This window comes from Chelonia mydas, chromosome 7 (genome assembly GCF_015237465.2).
Source record: "Chelonia mydas isolate rCheMyd1 chromosome 7, rCheMyd1.pri.v2, whole genome shotgun sequence".
Taxonomy (NCBI): Eukaryota; Metazoa; Chordata; order Testudines; family Cheloniidae; genus Chelonia; species Chelonia mydas.
This window is the reverse complement of record NC_057853.1, coordinates 37,081,976-37,105,812: the sequence shown is the minus strand read 5'-3', so window position 1 is coordinate 37,105,812 and position 23,837 is coordinate 37,081,976. Positions and strand designations below refer to the sequence as shown.

General features: G+C 39.5%; 1 protein-coding gene across 2 annotated transcripts in view; it reads left to right on the top strand.

The window, feature by feature from the left end:
• PPARG (peroxisome proliferator activated receptor gamma) overlaps positions 1-23,837 on the top strand; it is a 106,702-nt gene that overhangs the window by 2,055 nt on the left and 80,810 nt on the right. Inside the window, exon 2 of one of the 2 annotated variants that reach the window (XM_043551830.1) lies at positions 22,195-22,233. The exons of the other annotated variant lie outside the window; for it this stretch is intronic. The gene's annotated coding sequence lies outside the window, so the exon portion shown is untranslated. The remainder of the gene's footprint in view (positions 1-22,194; positions 22,234-23,837) is intronic. 2 annotated transcript variants of the gene reach the window in all.

Below are 23,837 nucleotides of genomic sequence, written 5' to 3'. Positions count from 1 at the left end.
CTGTACCAGATATCTGTGTATCATGAAAAGTTTGTCATAGTATGTTCTTTCCATAAAGAATTATTCTCCTCCTCCAATTTAAGTATCTATTATACATACTGACACCACAACAAACGCCTGTACAATGGTAAAATTGGTCAATATTATAGCTTCAGTTTTTAACTTTTGCTTTATGATACTGACATTGACATTACTGCTGAATCTGAGTTTTTTCTACTTGACTTTTCTTTCAGTTCCTATAGATCAGTTCCTAAATTCAGGCCCAGTTCAATCAATATAAATGTATTTCTATAGCGGTCGGTACTCGAATGATTTTAACCAACAGTTTAATCAGTAAAGCCAGAAATAGTTTATAAGTAGAAGCAAAACCCGTGTTTTGTACAATGCTAGGCAAATAATTCACAGGAAATAATTTACTTAATGATTTTTGCCTCTTTATGTTTTGGAACTGACTGAAAGCACCTTTTGATTTTTTCAGAAGTATTCACTATTAAAAAAAAAACAGAATAATTTCACTAGCTATTTCTTGTTCTGTAACTCAGTTGTCAGTAATTAGTTTTGAATATTTGGTATTTGAAATTTGAGTGACTTTAATTACTTTTGGTTGATACATAGGTCACAGGGTTTTCTTTCTGTTCTCAATTGTGGTGAGCATAAACCAGGCTTCCAGTGCAGCTACTCAGGATTGTAAATTTAAAATTCACCTTCTATGAAAATTCTCCAATATTTGCTTAAATTTACTATTTCCACATGTGTTTCTGCGCTAAATACTTTTCTAGAGTATTCATGGAAAGCAAACACAAAAAGCATATTAACACTATCTAAATTAAGTAGCTTAAAAATCTTAACAAATACTTGCAGGATTCTCCAAGCTAGTTTGTTGAGGCGTCATGGGCACAATGCTTTCCATTTTATTTTCAAACAGTTTATTTTGCTGTGTTGTTATGATATACCCACTAATTTATTTTTTAAAGTCAATACTAGACTTATTGAAAGCAGATTGTTCCCCACTGTAATATTATAAGTGATGGTGAATTCTGATAAACCTTTATTTCTTATGCTGATTTTTTTTCTTTAACAGGAGGTTCTTATTCTTCAGTCATTTTATTGCAACTGTTCTGAATGTTTCTGTTAATTTTCTGTGTATTTTTAAAAAAGCAACAAATCACTAAGTAGTAGAAAATCAGTGTTGTGATTGATTCTATATAACTATACACCCAGAAATATCATTAAGGGAATACATGCATGTGCTTCCTATTAACAAGACAATTCCTGAGGGCCTTACTCAATCTTCACTATGTTCTTACTCAAGAAAAATCCCTTTGGCTTCAGTGGAGGGTTCCGAAGTCTGAATGGAAATTGATTTGGATCAACATTAATAAGAATCACAGTAACAGGGTACTGATATTAATTCTTGTACTGACTGATATGCCCTTATTTTTCTTTTAACTGATTGGTTTCAGAGTAGCAACCGTGTTAGTCTGTATTCGCAAAAGAAAAGGAGTACTTGTGGCACCTTAGAGTCTAACAAATTTATTTGAGCATAAGCTTTTGTGAGCTACAGCTCACTTCATCGGATGCATTCACTGGAAAATACAGTGGGGAGATTTATATACATAGAGAACATGAAACAATGAGTGTTACCATACATACTGTAAGGAGAGTGATCACTTAAGGTGAGCTATTACCAGCAGGAGAGTGGGGGGCGGGGGGGGAAGCCTTTTGTAGTGATAATCAATGTGGACCATTTCCAGCAGTTGACAAGAACCTCTGAGGAACAGTGGAGAGTGGTGGGGAATAAACATGGGGAAATAGTTTTACTTTGTGTAATGACCCATCCACCCCCAGTCTCTATTCATGCCTAAGTTAATTGTAACCAGTTTGCAAATTAATTCCAATTCAGCAGTCTCTCGTTGGAGTCTGTTTTTGAAGTTCTTTTGTTGAAGAATTGCAACTTTTAGGTCTGTAATCAAGTGACCAAAGAGATTGAAGTGTTCTTAGATTCATAGATACTAAGGTCAGAAGGGATCGTTATGATCATCTAGTCCGACCTCCTGCACAACGCAGGCCTCAGAATCTCACCCACCCACTCCTACGAAAAACCTCTCACCTATGTCCGAGCTATTGAAGTCCTCAAATGGTGGTTTAAAGACTTCAAGGAGCAGAGAATCCTCCAGCAAGTGACCCGTGCCCCATCTACAGAGGAAGGCGAAAAACCTCCAGGGCCTCTTCCAATCTGCCCTGGAGGAAAATTCGTTCCCGACCCCAAATATGGCAATCAGTGTTCTCCAACTGGTTTTTGAATGTTAGAATTCTTGATGTCTGATTTGTGTCCATTTATTCTTTTACGTAGAGTCTGTCCAGTTTGACCAATGTACATGGCAGAGGGGCATTGCTGGCACATGATGGCATATATCACATTGGTAGATGTGCAGGTGAACGAGCCTCTGATAGTGTGGCTGATGTGATTAGGCCCTATGATGGTGTCCCCTGAATAGATATGTGGACACAGTTGGCAACGGGCTTTGTTGCAAGGATTTGTGCCTGCGTTAGTGGTTCTGTTGTGTGGTGTGTGGTTGCTGGTGAGTATTTGCTTCAGGTTGGGGGGCTATCTGTAAGCAAGGACTGGCCTGTCTCCCAAGATCGGTGAGAGTGATGGGTCGTCCTTCAGGATAGGTTGTAGATCCTTGATGATGCGTTGGAGAGGTTTTAGTTGGGGGCTGAAGGTGATGGCTAGTGGCGTTCTGTTATTTTCTTTGTTGGGCCTGTCCTGTAGTAAGTGACTTCTGGGTACTCTTCTGGCTCTGTCAATCTGTTTCTTCACTTCAGCAGGTGGGTATTGTAGTTGTAAGAACGCTTGATAGAGATCTTGTAGGTGTTTGTCTCTGTCTGAGGGGTTGGAGCAAATGCAGTTGTATCGTAGAGCTTGGCTGTAGACGGTGGATCATGTGGTGTGGTCTGGATGAAAGCTGGAGGCATGTAGGTAGGAATAGCGGTCAGAAGGTTTCTGGTATAGGGTGGTATAGATCCATCATCAAGGATCTACAACATATCCTGAAGGACGACCCATCACTCTCACAGATCTTGGGAGACAGGCCGGTCCTTGCTTACAAACAGCCCCCCAACCTGAAGCAAATACTCACCAGCAACCACAGAACAGAACCACTAACCCAGGAACCTATCATTGCAACAAAGCCCATTGCCAACTGTGTCCACATATCTAGTCAGGGGACACCATCATAGGGCCTAATCACATCAGCCACACTATCAGAGGCTCGTTCACCTGCACATCTACCAATGTGATATAAGCCATCATGTGCCAGCAATGCCCCTCTGCCATGTACATTGGTCAAACTGGACAGTCTCTCTGTAAAAGAATAGATGGACACAAATCAGACATCAAGAATTATAACATTCAAAAACCAGTTGGAGAACACTTCAATCTCTTTGGTCACTCGATTACAGACCTAAAAGTGGCAATTCTTCAACAAAAAAACTTCAAAAACAGACTCCAACGAGAGACTGCTGAATTGGAATTAATTTGCAAACTGGATACAATTAACTTAGGCTTGAATAGAGACTGGGGGTGGATGGGTCATTACACAAAGTAAAACTATTTCCCCATGTTTATTCCCCACCACCCCCCACTGTTCCTCAGAGGTTCTTGTCAACTGCTGGAAATGGCCCACCTTGATTAACACTACAAAAGGTTCCCCCCCCCCCCGGCCCACTCTCCTGCTGGTAATAGCTCACCTTAAGTGATCACTCTCCTTACAGTGTGTATGGTAACACCCATTGTTTCATGTTCTCTATGTATATAAATCTCTCCACTGTATTTTCCACTGAATGCATCCGATGAAGTGAGCTGTAGCTCACGAAAGCTTATGCTCAAATAAATTTGTTAGTCTCTAAGGTGCCACAAGTACTCCTTTTCTTTTGCGAATACAGTCTAACAGTGTTGCTACTCTGAAACCAATCAGTTATGATGTATGAACACTTCAATCTCTTTGGTCACTTGATTACAGACCTAAAAGTTGCAATTCTTCAACAAAAGAACTTCAAAAACAGACTCCAACGAGAGACTGCTGAATTGGAATTAATTTGCAAACTGGATACAATTAACTTAGGCTTGAATAGAGACTGGGGGTGGATGAGTCATTACACAAAGTAAAACTATTTCCCCATGTTTATTCCCCACCACCACCCCCATTGTTCCTCAGGCGTTCTTGTCAACTGCTGGAAATGGCCCACCTTGATTATCACTACAAAAGTTTCCCCCCTCTTCCCCCCCCCCCCCCCCCGCGCTCTCCTGCTGGTAATAGCTCACCTTAAGTGATTACTCTCCTTACAGTGTGTATGGTAACACCCATTGTTTCATGTTCTCTATGTATATAAATCTCCCCACTGTATTTTCCACTGAATGCATCCGATGAAGTGAGCTGTAGCTCACGAAAGCTTATGCTCAAATAAATTTGTTAGTCTCTAAGGTGCCACAAGTACTCCTTTTCTTTTAACTGATTGGGTTTTTTAATTGCTGTTTCTAAATATGAAGCATAGCTGGCCCTTAGACCAGTTGTGCCCCTAGTCAGGTGCCAATAATAATATGGGCATCTATGAGGCTTGTGCTACTGACTGCACAAGCGTCTTCAAAGGGAGTGGAGTGGGGTGGAGATGTGGTCCACTCTCAGCTGATGGAGGGTGGGGGGAAATGCACATGGTACCAATTTAAAGAGTTGCTGAGTTTCCGTTGCAGTAAACGGTCCTCCAGAGCCCCGGAATTCCTCCAGGGCTTCTGCTGCAATGGAGTCCCCCTGCATACAACCCATATGCAGAGGCAACTTAGCCCTAACTCTAGTATTTTAACAACAGAGTATTTAGCAAACAATTAGCTACATTTAAGGCCTGATTTGCAGACTTTGCATATGCAAAGCTTTCATGGGAGTTAGGATTGGGCTCATAATCTTTATCTCCCCTCTTCTTCCAGTATGTTCCACAGCCCAGTTATTCCTAAATCCATTAAAAGAACCAAACAAAACAATGCATCCGATGAAGTGAGCTGTAGCTCACGAAAGCTCATGCTCAAATAAACTGGTTAGTCTCTAAGGTGCCACAAGTACTCCTTTTCTTTTTACGAATACAGACTAACACGGCTGTTACTCTGAAACCTTCCCCAAATTAAAGTTCTTTAAAGTGAACTACATAGTTATGATTATTAATTGTTTGTTACTTGAATTGCAGTAGTGCCTAATGGCCTGATCAAGGATCAGGGCCCATTGGGTGAGGCATTGTACACACATAGAGGAAAAGACAGTGCCTATTCCAATGATCTTATGTTCTAAAACTCTGAGGCGAGAGCACGGGTAGATACAAACAAACACGGGGAACACAATGAAATGGTGGGATCATTAAGCAGAAACTTTGACTTACAGATGATGCTTTCCATATGTAGCATATTTAGGTTCATTTGTTTGTTTCATTGGCTTTGGCTATAATAGCAAAATAACTGCTGTTTAACAAGAGAAGATAAGCAGCTATCTCAAAATCCAGTTCATGAATTTCTGGAATCAACTAACAGGTGATGCTTTGTAGACATGCATAAGCCACCCTCTTCCCTCATGACTAAGCACATCACCTGCATGCCATGCAGTTTGCATATTCAGGACAAAGTCTATGAATTCAAGTCTATGAATCCCAAAGTCCCATCTAGCTGAACAACAAGCTACTAACTTGCTACTGTGCTGGTTGATAATTAGCAATTTTTAAAAACAAAGCTTAGGTACTTATGTGTATGTATGTTCAGGAACAAGTGTATGCTTGGTATATATTAGTACATAAACATTCATGTACACTATGTATATATAGCTAGACTACAGGATGTACATATTATTTCAGTGTTATGGAATAACATCCTCCGTATGTAGAAATGCTGCATATATAAACCTTTAGTTGTCATTTGTATTAGTAATACTAAATAAGTAATAATTAATTGATTTAATGTAATTGCAATAATAATACCCTGAGAGTTTTAAATAAGAACATTGGGACAGTTTCTTTCCAGACCTCTAATGCAACAACATGAGACCTCAGTGTAAAAACTATTAGACTGTCTGGAAATTTTTTTAAGGTATAAATAGCATTGGAACTATTTCAGATTTTTTGTACTTAACACTGTTTTATGGTTAGGTTTTTTAAAATTTTATTTAACTTTAATAAAACAGAAATATGGGTCAGAATTCATCGGGATAGGTTACAGTTTAAATCACACAGTACAGCCCATGCTGTAAATAAATATAGTCCATGCTTCAAGAGAATGTGGAGGGCGTGGGCTGGAGCAGGAGCAGGAGGGATTTGAGGTAATTCACCAAAAGGGCCCTTGCGAAAAGTGCATGGTGCAATGTGCATTCCTCAATTTATATGGTCAGCTCTGTTTGCTAGAGCAGTGGGTGGGCAGAAGATGAAGCCTTCTCTCATCCTCACCCTGCCCTCTTCTTTTGGAGATGCTATTGTTGTCACTGTTGTGGAGCAGTGGCATTGCTTCCCAGCTGTGTTTTGACTGGCCTTGGCCCAGAAGAACAAGGTGAGAGAGGAAGCTCCTTGCGCCCTCTTCCCTCCCTTCCCCTTCTGTGTCTGGCCAGTGATAGGTATCAGCTACACACCACTCCACACAGAAGCATTTTGCAGTTTCCATGAGCAGCATATCTGACACCTTCCCACCACTCTGTAAGAAGTGTTTTATCCTATACATGTTGGAAGGGACAAATGTTGGGATTTTCAAAAGCAAGCCGAGGTCACCTAACTCTGCTCCCACTGAATTAAATGGTAAATTAACTTCCATGGAAGTAGAATTAGACCAATACTGGGAGATGTTGGAAATCCCACCCAAAATCATTTTGAAGATGATCATATGCTGGCATTCCAAGCAGAGAGGCATACACATAACCTAATACATGCCACCAAAAGAAAATAGAGGCAAGAGTTGCACTCTAAGACACACACACACACACACACACACAAAATCTAAGCATGACATCCTAGCTTCACTGAAGTCAATGGGGGCTTTGCCATTGATATCAGTAGAGCCAAGATTTCACGCTAAGACTAGCTAGGCACTAGAAACTTCTAGAGATTCTCTCCAGCATTTCACATGCATCCAAAACTCCCTTTGAATCCAGTGGGGATTTTGAGTGTGCAGAGAATACCAGATCAAGCCCTCAGTGAGTTCTTATTTGCTCAGCAAGACTACATGGCGAAAGCTAGATAAACATAAATAAATGATATATCAAGGACATTGTTGTAGAAATGCCTTTGAAACAAACAGTGGTATATTTTTCTGTATTATGTTCTGGAGCTAATGTGATTAGTTCATTATAGTTGTAGTTGAGCTTTAGATTTAAACAAAATGTAAACAATTTTATACAGGTTTTGCAGGTGAGATTATGCTGCTCATTCAAATCAAACTAAAGTCATACAGACCAGCCGCTGGTGTAATGTTGTCTGCTTATGCATGGGGAAGAGAATTAGTTTTTCATGCAGTTCTGCAGCTCTTTTGTGATAACAGCATGTGTCCCGTGTGGAATTAGGATGTCTTTCCTCTTTATCATGCATGTGGCTGTGACACATTACAGAGTCCCTCCACTCTAGCACTCCATTCTTGTTTAACAGGAAACCTCTACTTAATGTTCCCCTACTTTCCCTCCACAAATACGACAATTCTGGACACATTATTTATTTCCCTTTAGGAGAATGAACTCTCACAACTGTCATGGAACAGGCATCTGGAGCAGGTGGGGATAGAGAGGAAGGTTGCATACTGAGTCTTGGGCCTTTCAGCTGAAGAGTCCAATTTAATGATTTTGAAGGGAGACTCATAGTCGCTTAAAATAGCCCTGACCAGGATTATAATCTGCTCTTAAACTACTTTACATGACATATAATTACACTGCATTCCATAAAATAGTATTTTGTTTCATAGCATAGTATTTTATTTCAGGTGCAAAGTACATTACCTGTGTATTTATACATACCTTCTGAACATATTGGTCATCACTTGTGTAAATACTATAGCAGCTAACCGTGGAATGAAATGTAATTCTGCTACTGTTTAACAGTTTTCTCTTAGTATTTTATTGAGAGTTGCATTCTGAACATTCGTGTTTGAGAAGTGCACACCATTTGACCTTCAGTTTGAAAATATATCTTATATTAAAAAGTAATATGGTTAATCCTCAAGGCAATATTGCAGTATTTTTTCCCAGCCTTTCCCCCCCCCCCCCCCCCCCCCCCCCCCCCCCCCCCCCCCCCCCGTAAATCTTAACATAGAAACACAAGATATATAACATTCTTCAGTGGAAGTAAGAATAAAAAGGGATTCTAAAATAATACTAAACAAAATGAAATGTGTGTATGAAGGGAGGGGAAATAATTTTTTATATTGCAGGTTTGGCAGCAATTCAGAAGTTTGATATACTTTTATATAAACATAGTGATCAATTATGCATTTTTAATCATTTTCAGTATTTGTTATCTGGGATATTTTTATGTCCCTGAGAAACAAATTCTCAACCATGGTAGTTTAAAACTGATATCAGAATATCCAAAGAGTTATTTTGTTACTCCAAAAGAAGAGATATGAAAAGAAAAATGTTAATTACAGGCTTTAACACTCAGAATAGGATCTTTTAGTGAGTAGGAGCTTTTAGTAGGGGTGGTCAGAAAAACAGGTTTTACTGCTTAAGAGCTGGAGCTTTGTGGTACTATCTAGTTGGAAAGCTTGGAGAAAATGCAACCACTTCTATTTATTACTTCTCATAAGGTGTATGATTTCCTATGATAGAATTAACTTTTAGGAACTGTCATTTTTGGTGTCCACACTAAATAAAAGTGAAGTGCTTATCCTTTAATCTTGAATACATTTTACTTAGTTAGTGCTTGCTATCACCTGCAGTGTTTTTCCAGCTGCTGGATTTTATGCTGGGATCTCAGATCTCATTCTGTAGAAGCATAGTACAATATGTGTTACTAAATTGACTTCTAACCATAGCAAATAATTTCTAAAATAGAGGGCCAAATTCTGCCCTCCTTTACTTGTGTGCAATCCCATGGAATTCAAAGGACATGCATGGGTGTACCTGTGAGCAAAATTGTAGGATACGTCTATGCTTCAGCAGCACAGCTCTGACACTGCAGTTGCGCTGTTGCAGCACTGTAGTGTAGATACTTCCTACATCAACAGGAGAGTTTTTTCTGTCGATATAGGTAATCCACCCCCCTCAAGAGGCAATAGCTACGTCTACAGAAGAATGCTTCTGTCCATCTAGCTGCATCTACAGAGGTGTTTTGGTCCACCTAACTATGTCACGCAGGGCACAACATTTTTCACAGCCATGAGCGGTATACCTAGGTTGATCTAAGTTGTAGGTGTAGACCAGGCCTCAGAGACATATAAAGTTTTCTCTGTGTTTTATAATCTTATTTAGAAACATGTGTGGCAGAACCTCATTTCTCTGCATTTCCATAAACTGGAAATCGGTGCTGAAAATGGTTTTGGGGATTTGCATCTTATTGAAGCCCAAATATGGGAAATTCTGAGGAAGGCTGGGGTATTGGCTCTCTGTAGGACAATGGGGGATCACCACTTCCTCTTCTGGGCCTCACTCCTGGGGCTCATCTGTGCCCTGAAACAAGGCCTTTACAATTGGCTAATGGTGCTGGTGTTCCTCCATTGCTTCAAAAGTCACTAATTTGTAATGGGTAGGTTTCCCTCACTCGATTACGGCTTGAATTAGGAAGAATTCTCCTGTTGACCTAGCGCTGTCTACACTGGGGCTTAGGTCGGTTTAACTGTGTCGGTCAGGAGTGTGGATTTTTCACACTCCTGAGCGACGTAGTTATACCGACCTAATTTCCTAGTGTAGACCAGGCCTTAGTGTAGTTTAGGTCTTTCATTTGCATCTACATTTAAGCATCCTCTACTTTCCAACTCAGTGATATGTTATGATATATATTTGTGATGATGGTTTAAGGAATATATATTTAGTAAAACATGTTTCAGTGCTTTATATGCTTTAAATGTCTCCTTTCACTTCTTGAGGTATATCCTGTTTGACCATAATTGCTGTCATTTTTTCGAATCGTTCCTGGTTTTGTTTAGGAATGCCGTTTTCAGTAGAATAAAGGAGTTACATAAGTCACATCATACTGCTGACTTATACATCATTCACTGTTTCCTCCTTAATGATGTAATACTGTGGTTGTGAAAGTCATGTGCACTTCTTTCCATTCACTTTTAGGTCACCAGGGTGCCAATTCTAAGTAGGTGAGAGATCAAATGAAGACTCAGAAAATTGCTCTGTGTGGATTATCAGCCTTGTTTTAAAAAATAATAAAACTGTTGTCATAAACACTGTGTTCTCCTGATTTTTACAAACATAAACATCCCCAGAAGAAAAATTGCACAGGATAGTTTGGAGAATTTTGCAAGGCTGTGACATGTTCTGTATCTAATGTATTGTGGAATATTTACAGTATCTTTAATCTAAAATAAAGGGCTATTTGAGTTCAGAATATTTTACATAAATGCTTTTTGCACTGGTGGATTAAGACAGGATCCTTGGGATCCAAGCCCAGGGTCCTGTGAAGGCCCAGTAAAAAAGAGAGTCTGGGGAAACCAAGAAAGAATTAGGGAAGGAAATCAGGGAGTCCCAGGAGGACTGTGAGGAAGAATTTGTGGGTGCATGATTATTTTAAAGAGCCTGAATTTTAAGTCATAATTATCCTGTGGTGCTAGTTAAAGGAAAGGATTAATAAGGGGGGAAATCTTTAAAAGTATAGGCATTTGGTTAGGATCTGTTTCTTCAAGTATAAAATTCTTAGTTGAACCTGTTGCTCTTGAAGCCCTTCTATATCTGGCTTCCTTTGAGATTTTTGGCACTCCCTTGTTTAGGACATGCGGCAAGTGCTATAAGAACAGCCTTTTTGTAGTATTTTGGCATTCCTGCCAGTTCTGTTTTGTCCAAAAAGGCTCCTGGTTTTAAATCCAGTCCCATTTCTCATTAATCCTGCTGGAACTTGAATTGTCTGATGCACAAAGACGAATGCCAGGTCTTCTGTCACTAGGGACAGCAAAGAAGAAAGTGTATTTCAGTGAAGTCTGAGGTAAAGTTAGGGTAACATATTTAACTAATAAGAAATAGCTTTTACACACAGCACTGATGCTGCTGTAGTCTAGCCTGACTGTATTCATTGATTTAGGCTGTTCAGTTGGTTCCCCTCTTTCTCTCCCACTTCCCAGAATCAACAGAAAATGTAGCACAGCACAGAGTCATGCAGCTTGTGTGGCAACCTTAAACTTCCTGCTGAAGCTTGATCCTTTAGCAGGAGGATGGCTGCTGACTGCCTGCCCTTTCTGTTAGTCACAGCTTTCTGCTGATGTGTTTGAGTGCAGAACAGAGAGGAGAACCAGCTGAGATAGTGGGGAGGTTGGAGTCAGCAGTCAGCCCCCTGGCCAGACCAACTGTCAACATCCTCCAAATGTTGTGGAAGTGTGTAAAAATAATCAAGTAGGGAGAGCAGAACATGGATGAGGTGGACAATGTCTACCTCTCTCTTCCCAGGTCTACATTTGAGGGGAGATAGTTGAGGGGGAGAAAGAAGAGGAGAGAAACACGTATGATGTGTCACCAACACAGGCCCTCACTCTCTAGCCTGAGAGGAAGAGACTAAGAGGAAAAACCCTGAGTCACCCCAGCACCAAGTGAGAGGCAAAGATTAAAGAAGAACCAATGACCCCCTAGAAAGAGAGAGAAACAGATGCTCTCTGAAGATGCAGGAGTGGAAATGGACCTGTAACTCTCTTCTGGCAGTGTGAGATGGAGGAATAGTGAACATGCTAATTATCTCTAGCATATGCTGAGTGGAGCTAACAGTCCACTACTGGACCTTTCCACAGGAGCTTGGGGAAGGGGATTGTTTGGGGTCAGAGGATTGCAGGGCCTCAGTAATGTTGAGAGAGACTCCAGTGGTGATCAAGGACAGCAAATTAGACATGAGTTTGCAAAGTGATATGACACAACACCTGTAATACTCATTTCAACACCATGTTACCAGAAGGAGATTGATAAACTGGAGGGAGACCAGAGAAGAGCAACAGATAAGATAAAAATATCTTGCGACACCGGCTACAACAGTGCCATGCGAATGCCTGTTATCACTTTCAAGTGATATTGTAAACAAGAAGCAGGCAGCATTATCTCCTGCAAATTGTAACCAAATTTGTTTGTCTGAAGGATTGGTTGAACAAGAAGTAGGACTGAGTGTACTTGTCAGCTCTAAAGTTTCACATTGTTTTATTTTTGAATGCAGTTATTTTTTGTACATAATTCTACATTTGTAAGTTCAACTTTCATGATAAAGAGATTGCACTAGAGTACTTGTATTAGGTGAATTGAAAAATACCATTTCTTTTGTTTTGTACAGTGCAAGTATTTGTAATCAAAAATAAATATAAAGTGAGCACTGTACACTTTGTATTCTGTGTTGTAATTGAAATCAATATATTTTAAAATGTAGAAAACATCCAAAAATATTTACATAAATGGTATTCTAGTATTGTTTAACAGTGCGATTAATTGCATGATTAATCGTGATTAATTTTTTTTAATTGCACGATTAATTGCGATTAATTTTTTAAATCGCTTTACAGCCCTAATTAAAAGTTACGTATTTATGGCTTAGGTTAAGAGGCATGCCTACAAATATATGAAGTGTGTAAATAACAATGAGAAAAAGGAAATATTTAGGGCTGGGATTTTCAAGGACAATAGGTTTTGAATAACTAATTCCTTTAGGCTCCTTTGAAAACCCCAACTTAGGGTGGTACATGGTGGTATAGCTAAGAATTAAAGGATGAAATTAAGGCAATTTTAGGATGGATACCAGGAATAAACTTCCTGACAGTGCATGTATTAGGTTATGGAACAGTTTCCCCAAGGGAAATGGTAAAAGATGAGACTTGTAAAAGTAGACTGGAGAAAACACTAAACTGTAGAGCCCTGCGTGGATACAAAAAGTGTATCCACATCCAATCTACGATCTGCAAAAATTGTCTGCAGATATCCGCAGATTTGCACAGATCTAAACAGCTCCACAGGTCACTGCACAGCAGTGACGCAGGGCTGTGTCAAGCCCCCAGCTGCCTCCCCCAGCCCCACTTCTCCCCAGACACCTCCTGCCCTGCCACCCACTCCGCCTCTGCCATACCTCCTTCCCCACTCCGGGCAGAGAGGCTACAGTTCTGGGTCCTTCTCTGCAGTGCCGCCCTCCCCGTGGGGGGCTTGAACAAGTTGCAGCGGCTCTAATGCAAGCAGCCATTGCCACTTGCTCATTTAAAGAACAATCCCACCTGTGTGATTCAGAGAGCAAAGCTGGAGCCTGCAGGCTGACTGACAGCTGCTCAGTTTTGTTGAATGTGTGCTGCAGAGCCCTGTGTGGACACAAAATTTGTATCTGCATCTGTGCTGCAATCCGTAAAAATGGTCTGCGGATAGTCACATTTGCTGATAAAAAACGGATACTTGCGGATTTGCAGGGCTCTACTAAACTGTACTATGGGGAAGAATGTTACATTGGCAGGATCGACTGACCCAATAGGACATTGTTATCACTGTCTTCTTGAGCAGGGGGTTGGACTAGATGACCTCCTGAGGTCCCTTCCAACCCTGATATTCTATGATTCTGTGATTCATTTTATGTATACCAATTTCACCTATGCCATTTGAAGCTGCATAATCCCCTAAAACGGAATCAGTCTACTATTTAGTCTACCTCATAGCTTGGATATTAGTACTATATCCACATGGTTTATTGCAGCTCATGGAGGCTTGGATACAAAGTAAGAGGGAAGAGTACCCACAGGTTCCATGGTAGTTGCCACATCACGTCATGTGCATACAGGAACTTGGCATCAGAGCCAGAGTTGTCCAGCTTCAGCTGGAGTGCATAGTAGATGGACCACAAGTCTGGTTGTGTGTGACGATTTGTATGTTCTTGTGCTGTGGGACCTGGAAGAAACCCCCCCACCCCCCAGCCTCATTTTCATGTGATATGTAAATATGCAGATACTCCTTTTAGATTAGCTCTTGGAACACTGACCACATATTACTGGAATTTGATACCTTGTGAATCTTTTTGTTTAATGACTACCAGCAATGTACTCTGTGCTGTCCAAATGTACATACACATGGTCCTGGCTGCACTCTGGTCCCAACAGACAAAATAGTTCAGAGGTGTCTGATGAGGGTTCAGGCTCACAGTGATGAAAAAATGTTAGACAGATTATCATTAAGGACTGTGGTGGGAAACATATTTTTTGGTGAGATTTGAAGAGGTGGTCTAGAAGGCTGTTCACTTTTAGATTCTTTAAAACCTTTCAGAACTGTAAACTCCACTCCCTGTGGACAAGTGGGCTCCAGCCCATGTATCATGGTGCTGCAGCCAGGAAGTGGAGCTACCTTTGAGGGGAAAATATTGTAAAAATTAAATTCTTTGGGTAAATTTTCAAAACCACCTAGGTGATTTTAGGGGCTTTTGAAAAATTTTATTTCATACTAAAAAACCAAACTCACAGTTATTGCTCTACTGCCCAAGACCCTCCTGAATTTGAAAAGTGTGGAATTTCCTCTTAAACTTCTCCCTGCCTGAGGCCAGGATGAGCAAGTTCCACTGCAGTTCCAATGATAGCTTTTCTAGACCTAAAAATTGTATGATTTAAAGTCTGATATCTTGCAATCACTGAGGGCCAGAGATGGAAGTTTTATATCTAACACTTGGAAGGGCCTGAGATAGCTTTTCTTTATACAAAAAGCCAGTTATTTTAGGTCATTTTTAGACAGTTTTGTGCCTTTGAAAAATCACTTGATTATCATTCAATAATGGCCTTGTTCTGTGTATTCACTCAAAAGCATCTGGCACTTACAACTGTCGGAAGACAAGATATTGGGCTAGATGAACCATTGGTATGGCTCAATTTGGCTTTTCTTGTGTTCTCCACAGATTTCTGTAAAGTTGGTCTCATAGTAACTAAGGCATTTGCCTTTTCAGGTGGAGGAACATGCAATACATTTTTTAAAAACCACTATAAAAAGATTTCTAAAATACATTTTCTGTGACATATGTGCATTCCTTATAGTCTATGAGGGATGGTAAGAAATAATGATTTTTATCAGAGCCCTTTTGAGATGACCTACACAGTTCACCCCTTAGTTATACGTCTGTTTCAAACTCAAGTTGATAAAACCCTTATACCACATCACATCATCATGTTTTCTCCATATATGTTATAGACACATTATAGTCTGCAAAAGATTCTCTCTCTCTATCTCTCTCTCTCTCGGTATATGTCAAGCATTATATCATATTTATATATAACTAAATTTCCTGATCACCTTTAAAGAATAAATAAGATTTTGTTTGCTCTGTAAAGAAAATTCCTTCTGACTTGAGTGAAAGTCCCCTATGCAATTAAAGTTATGAGCTGGGTAGACAAGGCCTGATAATAGATGGCACATATGCACAGTTTAAGGCTCTGATTCTCCAGAGGGATATGTGCAGGCAGACATTTATGCGCACCGCTCTAGACTCCCATTGTCTTCAGTGGGACTACCCTCAACTGGATTCCATTGCATGACTGGGGCCTATGTTTGGGATTTACGATAAGAACACAGGACTTTTTTTTAACTACACAGAATTAACAAGAGCAATTTTAAAACCAAACAGATTTGTACAACCAGGAAAAAATTGCTCACTGAAGTTTAAATTGTAAAAAGCATGAAAAATTAAGGCCTAAGATATTCGATAGTATGTATTTAAACAGCAAAGCCACTCCAGTAGCAAAGAAAAGTTACTTCTTTTGTAAAGTTGATAAAGATATTTTATTTTGACTGTTAAAGCTCTTTCTACCGTGTTGCTATCGATTCTGTTTTAAAAGAGCAGAAAATACAAAATTTTGCAAAGACAAAACAAAGATAGGACAATGATCTACTGTAAATAATGAAAGAGATGAAGTGTCTGAGAACAAATCTTTTGTCACAACATTTTAAAAGAATGCTTGTCACAGATTTATGTAATGGGGATTATTGCTAAATATAGAGTATTACAAACTAGAGACACAAACACAGTTCAATGTGGAAATGTTAAAATACTAACTTCAATCGGCTGTCAAGCAACCTCAGGAGTAGAATTATTATACTGTGGAGGGAGCAAGATTCAGCTCTCCTTGTCTGGAAGGACAGATGAGCCTTTGAGGTAGATTAGGAGAACAAAATAGAGGAGGGAACCTACGGTATGAAAAATAAACAATGTAAACATAAAAAATGCAATTTACAAGTTCCTAAACCCTTTGTCGTATAGTTTATATTAGAATAAATATGTATGAAATCAGAAAGTCCAAATAAATAACTTTTAAAATAAATCAGTGCCATTTGTGACTGTATTTTGATGACGTGGGTACATCCCCAGGAACTGTATTAAGTCACCACTTAATTATATGCAATATACACATCAGTCATGGTCACAGCTAGTCTAAGCTGGATCTGAAAGAGTGACTTAGAGATGCAAGGTTCTTTAAGTCACATTGCCAATCCCTGAATCATCCCCAAGTAATTTTTTTTTCAGAGTGCTCCACATTCTCCTATGAAAAACCTTAGTAAGAACAAGAATGAAACTTTAGAAAAAGCTATGCTTATTGTGCAAAGTCTTGTCAAGACAAGTTCCAGAATTTGAATGGTTTTGGGTGGGGAAAAGAGAGACCATAAGGCAAATAGTCTGTGTATTATCTCAGCTGCTGAAATGAATGTTTTGTCTGAACATACAAAAAAAAGTTAATGAAAATGTATTTTTAATTGTGTTTAATCAGTCTGTTTAATACATGTTTATGTTTGGTTAATATGGGTAAAATGAAGTTATGGCTCAATCTTGCAAAGCACTAAGTGCATTTTGGGATGTGCTGGCCCCTTCAGATGCCATTAAAGCATATGGGATTTCTGTCCTGAGTAAGAAGTTTGCAGGCCTGGGCCTTGCATTAGTCAGCATCGCCACGTGAAACTGGAAGTACCAGAAGTCTCACAAGAGAACCTTTTCCCTTTTTGATATGCCTAGCCTGATTTCTAGACCAGAAAGGAATAGAGCACTATCTCGACTTTTGGACATTTGGATCAATGGATCCAAATGGATCAATGAATAATGAATCTTTTGAGATTTACTTTTTACTATACTTTAAACACCAACTATTGTTCAGAGTGACTCCAAACCATAAAACTTATAAAGCCTGAAATTTTTGCAAGAAGCATAAAAAAACTGGAGTATGTGGCCTGTGGGAGAGTAAGTACTGGGGTTAATTTATAACTTAAGCAAATGAATCTATAAAAAGAAGAAAAGCTCTATAAGAAATAGGTTAACGTATGGTTAAAAAAACCCAACAGATAAAAGATATCTGAACTTGTTTGGTCCCAGTGATTTTATGACTAAGGAATTCAATTATAGGTGTGTTGGGAGTAACAAATCACAATTCTGTAAATTACTAATGAGACAGAAAGATCTTTATCATGTTCTGTATGTGTTCACATGCAAAGTTCAGTCCTGCCCTCTGTAAATAAACTCTTAGCACCTAGACTGTGCTCCTTTGCAGAAACTCAATGTCACAACAGTAGGAACAGAGATATAACTTGGGCTGAATCATTTTTTGAACGTGCCGGCAGATGTACAATATTCTTAGAAATGAGAGGTTTCAGAGTAGCAGCCGTATTAGTCTGTATTCGCAAAAAGAAAAGGAATACTTGTGGCACCTTAGGGACTAGAACGGGAATGGAGTCTTAGAACTTAGTAAGTAATCTAGCTAGATATGCGTTAGATTCTGATTTCTTTAAATGGCTGAGAAAAATAAGCTATGCTGAATGGAATGGGTGTTCCTGTTTTTGTATCTTTTTGTTACTTAAGGTTTTGCCTAGAGGGATTCTCTATGTTTTGAATCTGATTACCCTGTAAGGTATTTACCATCCTGATTTTACAGGGGTGATTCTTTTTACTTTTCTTCTATTAAAATTCTTCTTTTAAGAAACTGAATGTTTTTTCATGGTTCTTAAGATCCAAGGGTTTCGGTCTGTGGTCACCTATGCAAACTGGTGAGGATTTTTATCAAGCCTTCCCCAGGAAAAGGGGGGGGGGTAACGTTTGGGAGGATTTTGGGGGGGGAAGATGTTTCCAAACAGACTCTTTCCTAATAATAATACCGGTTAGACGTTTGGTGGTGGCAGCAAAAGTCCAAGGGCAAAAGGTAAAATAGTTTGTACCTTGGGGAAGTTTTAACCTAAGCTGGTAAAAGTAAGCTTAGGAGGTTTTCATGCAGGTCCCCACATCTGTACCCTAGAGTTCAGAGTGGGGAAGGAACCCTGATAAATTTGTTAGGCTCTAAGGTGCCACAAGTACTCCTTTTCTTCTTAGAAATGAGGTTAGCCAAAAGATGGCTTTTCCTTTCTGTGGGCTGGTGATTTTCAACTTTGGATTTAATTCATTTAATATTATTAGCATTTTCTAGAAACTGCAAAGAGGAGACAACCTTTTTTGGGGGTGCCTTGTTTGGGGGTGGTCCAAGACTGTGGAATGAACTTCCCCGGGAACTAAGGACCATCATAAATCTCACCACCTTCCACTCCAAGTGCAAGGTGCATTTCTTTGACCTTGCCTTTTATAAACACATAGCAACAGGTATATTTATTTAATAAATTAAAAAAAAAAAACCCCTACTAAAACAAAACACTCCATTGAACACATTTCTCCCTCTCTGGAGAGGATGAAAGAACAAACAACATATGACAGATGTGTAGTCACTATGTTTAATGGACTATTGGGAGGCGCTCAGATACTACATTCATGAGTGTGGTATAAAAACCTATATAGAATAGAACTAACAAGTTGAATTCAGGATACATATGACATCAGTGTACCATGGAGATGCATTAAGTGAATCACACAAGGCTGGATTTATTTAGCCTGTGTTGCATATTCTATTAGAGAGTTTTAACCCACTAATTTACATAATGACTCTTTATTTACCCAAGGGAGGCAGATTGGCCTCAGGTCAATTAACTCCTAGGGCCTGCAATCCAAATTGTTTTAAGGGCTGCCTGCTACTTGATTCATACAGCAGTAAATTATTATCTCTTGTCCGTCATTTAAAGAGGAAGGGCAGTTTCTGGAAAAGCAAATATAATTAGCCAAGAGACCCACAGTCCAACTGTAGTTGCAAGAAAGCTTTAAGGGACCAAGCCCTGCTTGCCCTAAACACACAAGAAGTCAGTAGGACAACTCACATGACTAAAGAGAGAAGGATTTCACTCAAATATGCAGTTTTGTGGAAATTCACATATTCTTCTAATTATAACTTTCCCAATGATTCATAGGCTGCAGAGTGGAGGGGTCACGTAGGCCATGGCCTGGCCATTTTTTGGCCATAATGGTGGGGTAGCTGGGCCAAATTTGAGTGAGTGATGTTGTGACCTGCTGCAGCAACACTGAGGCACCACAACCCTGTATGCAGGTTGCAACACTGGTCACTCAAATTTGGACAGGGTGGGTGCAGGGGCTCATGGGCCAACAATGTCAGACTGCTGGTAGTGCAGTGAGGGGGTCTGAGGGAAAGAGAGTCAGGTGGAGTGGAAGGCACAAATATATGCCCACACACACACACTTTAAATGGCACTCTGCAGCCCCATCAATTAGAGAGTCTCAGACCTTTGAGACAGACTGGGTTTCTCTAAACTTCTCTGAAGCGGGACTAGAATTCTTCCATTTTTCTGCTAATTACAGTGTTGCCACAATATTCTGATATAGAGATGAGTATATATAATAAATACCTTGAGAGACAGGAGGTGATTCATAGCTAGTGTACTAATTTAACAATCTTATTCCAGGATATTAAATGCTTAAGTTAAGCATTTACTATATTTCACCATTTGGTACATTATGCTATTTGCTTAGCAGGGTATTTATGGTTGGAGAGAACAGTTATGTGCCCTGAATGCCCAAAAGGCAAAATATTTAATCTTTGTTTTAGCTATTCTTTTATTGACCTCCTGATTCTATTTTCAGCAAGAAAGTTACTCTATCCTGAAAAACAATCCGAATGATCAAAAGCTGCTAGATTTTACAATCTTGATTTGCAAAAAAACATAGGTTACAAATACAGACATTTCTGAGATAAGCAGCACCGTTTAAACTTAAATTTCTTTCACATTTATTTCTTCACCTACATGGGTTCTACCAAAAAGTTTAAAATCAATAGTGATTAAAATAAAGTTGGGCCCAGTCGCCCAGGGAGGGTAAACACACTATCATAAAATAAGCAAAGAAAAATAATCCTGTTTGTACAGTGCCTAACACAAGGCACAGTGAAAATCAGAATAAAACAAAATGGCCAAAGATGAACTGCTTCAAATAAAAATGCCCTACACAAAACACTGGAGACAGCTAGAAAGTGCAGACATAGGGTCTGATCCAATTTCCAATGAAGTCTTTGCAAAGAGCCACTCCATTGGCTTTAAATTGGAGGTAGGTTGTACCTACAGTCAGGGAGGTTTTTCATATGAATCATTGAACTGAAAGTCCCTGGCATGATTTACAAAAAAACACAGTATGCAAAGTAAGGACACCATAGCAGACTTCATAAACCTTTGAGAGATATAAAATGAGAGATGGTCACCTCAGTACAATTGACCTAGATTATTAAAAAATTCATTCACCATTCACTGGCCCCTGTTGGAAGACAGGATACTGGGCTAGATGGATCTTTGGTCTGATCCAGTATGGCCGTTCTTATGTTCACAGGATCTTGAATTGAATTCATTTGCTGATCAGCAATCAGTGTAGGTCAGTGGAACTGGATTTTACCAGTTCCTTGTTCGCAAAACAAAAGAGGCATTGGGAAGCTGAATTTTCTAAGTCCTGAAGCTTTCAGATTAGTTTCACAGTTAGGAGTGAATTACAGTAATCCATTAGCATGGAAGTATTGAGAGCATAAATATGGTCTGAGTGGCAAAGTCCATGTTACAGAAAAAAAGAGTGGTACTGGAGAACATGGAGATGATAATAGCCACTTCAGACTACCGTCATAAAATGGGTTTTCAGAAAGAGCAATGAATACCAAAAATGTCTGACGACCAACAGCCTCAGCCCCCTGAATAGAGGGAGCCCAGAAGCCTAGAAAGTTAATGAAAACTTAATGTCAAGCAATTTAGGTACTGCAGTGCAAAAAAAAAAAAGTGTGGGGGTGGGAGGGGCATTTAAAAGATTTAAGGAAATACTCTTGTTATGTTTCGGGGAAAGCGGGGTTAGTTAACATATCGCATGACTTTCCTCTTGACTCCGAGAATGCTTTGGATGTCTCTCAAGACCACAATGTTGTCTGTTCTGTACAAATATATGAAAGTCCTCTTTCTGTAATTTGCCATTGCTGTTTTCCTTATCTGTGAAGGAAGCACAGTAACTCCCACTGGGGACATTTCATAGTAACTTGATCTTAAAATAAGAAATCTAAGGGAAAGGTCATATCCTAATAAGTTTTGCATACCTAAATTCCCATGGAGCTTCAAAATGATGCTGAATGACTAGGGCACTAACAATTTTCCAACAATATGTTATTGAACAGTTTCCAGTGAGTGTCTTTAGCATGCCAGAACAATAAGTGAAATGAAGATAGGATTGACTGGCAGGACATAGCATCCAAGTCTGCCCTTAGATTTATCTGAGCATCTCCCATTGATGATTCTGGGTTTTTATCTTTAGAATTCCTGTGAATTTCTGTCTTCCTCTTCCCTCTTTTCCAATGAAGATGACTGCCCGAAGCCCCTTTAGCTTTCTTCAAGTCCTGGTGTAAGACTGTTGAAGTCAGTGGAATATGTGTCTCTTTATCTGACAGAAGAAAATGAGAAAGGCATTCTACAAGGCATTCTAGCATAAATAATGGAATCAGCAGCAACTTTTCTTACTTTAATTGAGAGGATGAGTCTTGTAAGGAAGTTATCGTGTAGCCCAAACTGGAAATACCAGCCTAATCCTTCCAATCAAATAGTTTCAATCGTACTGTAAGAGGATCCTGCTTACATCAAGGTGCTCTTCTTTTGAGATGCATTTTCTTTTTCTCTACAGGCAGAGGTCGGCAGTGAGGGCAGGGCTGATCACCTCCTCGTATGTATCAAACTCTCTCCATGTGCTTCTGATTTAAGCATCTACCATGTATATTTTTGCTTTGCTTTATGAGGTGTATTAGTGTGGTGGTTCCTCAAGTTTTGGCACTCATACATAACTAGTTGAAGCTCTTATAGAGAGGGTTGTTTATTTGTTTTGGTTTTAGGCGTACACCACCAATGTGAGTTTTAAGACTTGCAAGATTCCTAAAGAGACTTTGTTTGCAATTGTGTGTGTAAAACCTCAGTTTATGGTCCATTGTTTCTGTGCTATCACAGATCTGAGAATAAGTACCAAACTAATTGTATCTTTCATAATCACCTTCTTTAATGACTTCAGTTGATTTAAATGGCAATATTTACTTTTAAATTCTGTCATTGTTTCTGATATATTTTCTCTTCCTTTAAGTTTAACTCCAGCACAATGGGTTTAATGTTCCATTCTGCCTTACTCAATTCAGGTTAATTGGAAAAATTCAAGAGATGTGAGGTGAACTATATCTCTTGGGTTAAGTTATTCCCCGCAAGATATCTGAAGATGTGGAACTCAGTTCTCTGAATGCCATGCACCATAGTTGGTATCAATACATGTGTAGCCTTTTCTCACATCTGGTATTGCACAGGAATGTTTTTGTCAAAGTGGTTAACCATTGGCTCACAACAGAGATTCAGTGGAGGAGGCCCATGATATGCCTAGCTGTGCTGGCCATTAGGGTTTAAATATGGTATATCCTGGTATTGACCAAAAGGTACACAAGTTTCCTAAGCAATAAAAAACACTGGGTGAAATCTCAGCCCCATTGAAGTCAATGGGGATTTTGCCATTGACTTAAGTGGAGCCAGGATATCACCCCAAGTGTATTATTGTCTTGTCTGAATAAGTGAACATACGATATATAGCTGTGTAATGTAGTATATACTTCTGAACTATGGGCCAGACTCTATGCCAGTTTACACCAGTGGAAGACAATCCCATAGTTCAGATGTTCTCTGAATATGGGGAAGAGTATCATTTGTACTGTACAATTTTATGTTATTGCATGCACACTCTGCAAGCTCATCTAGTACAAATGAGGGGTGCCTGGATGAAGAGGGCAAGTGGATACATGAGAAGTGTCTTTTTGTGAACTTGGGGAAGGCAGGAGTCTCTGTTTGGTGGACAGGGGTTGTAAAATTAGGATTAGGCCCCTTTCCATGTTCCCATTTTTAGGGGAAATATTCAGAAGTAGTAAGTGAAGTTAAGCATGAGAGATGGACCAAAACCAGGCCCTAAATTCCAAACCTATTCCAGTTTGGATGGTGTGACATTTTACGCAGGATACTCAGAACTGTGAGCCTGACTGTGTTACCACTCTGACTTAGCAAGAGTGAGAGTTTTGCTGCTGCTAAATTGTGTGTCAGTTCCCTGACAGACCAGCAAACTGTTCATGAGTCTGCCAATCTAACTTTGACTTGAAGATAATAAACAGCAAATTCCAATTGCTGAATTCCCCAGAGATATGTCTCTGAATTGTCCAGTTTCTCTCACTGTGACACTCACAGAAATGATCAAATTTGCTGCCTCCAAAGAAACAGAATACCCACAAACCTGTTGGTTTAGCTGAG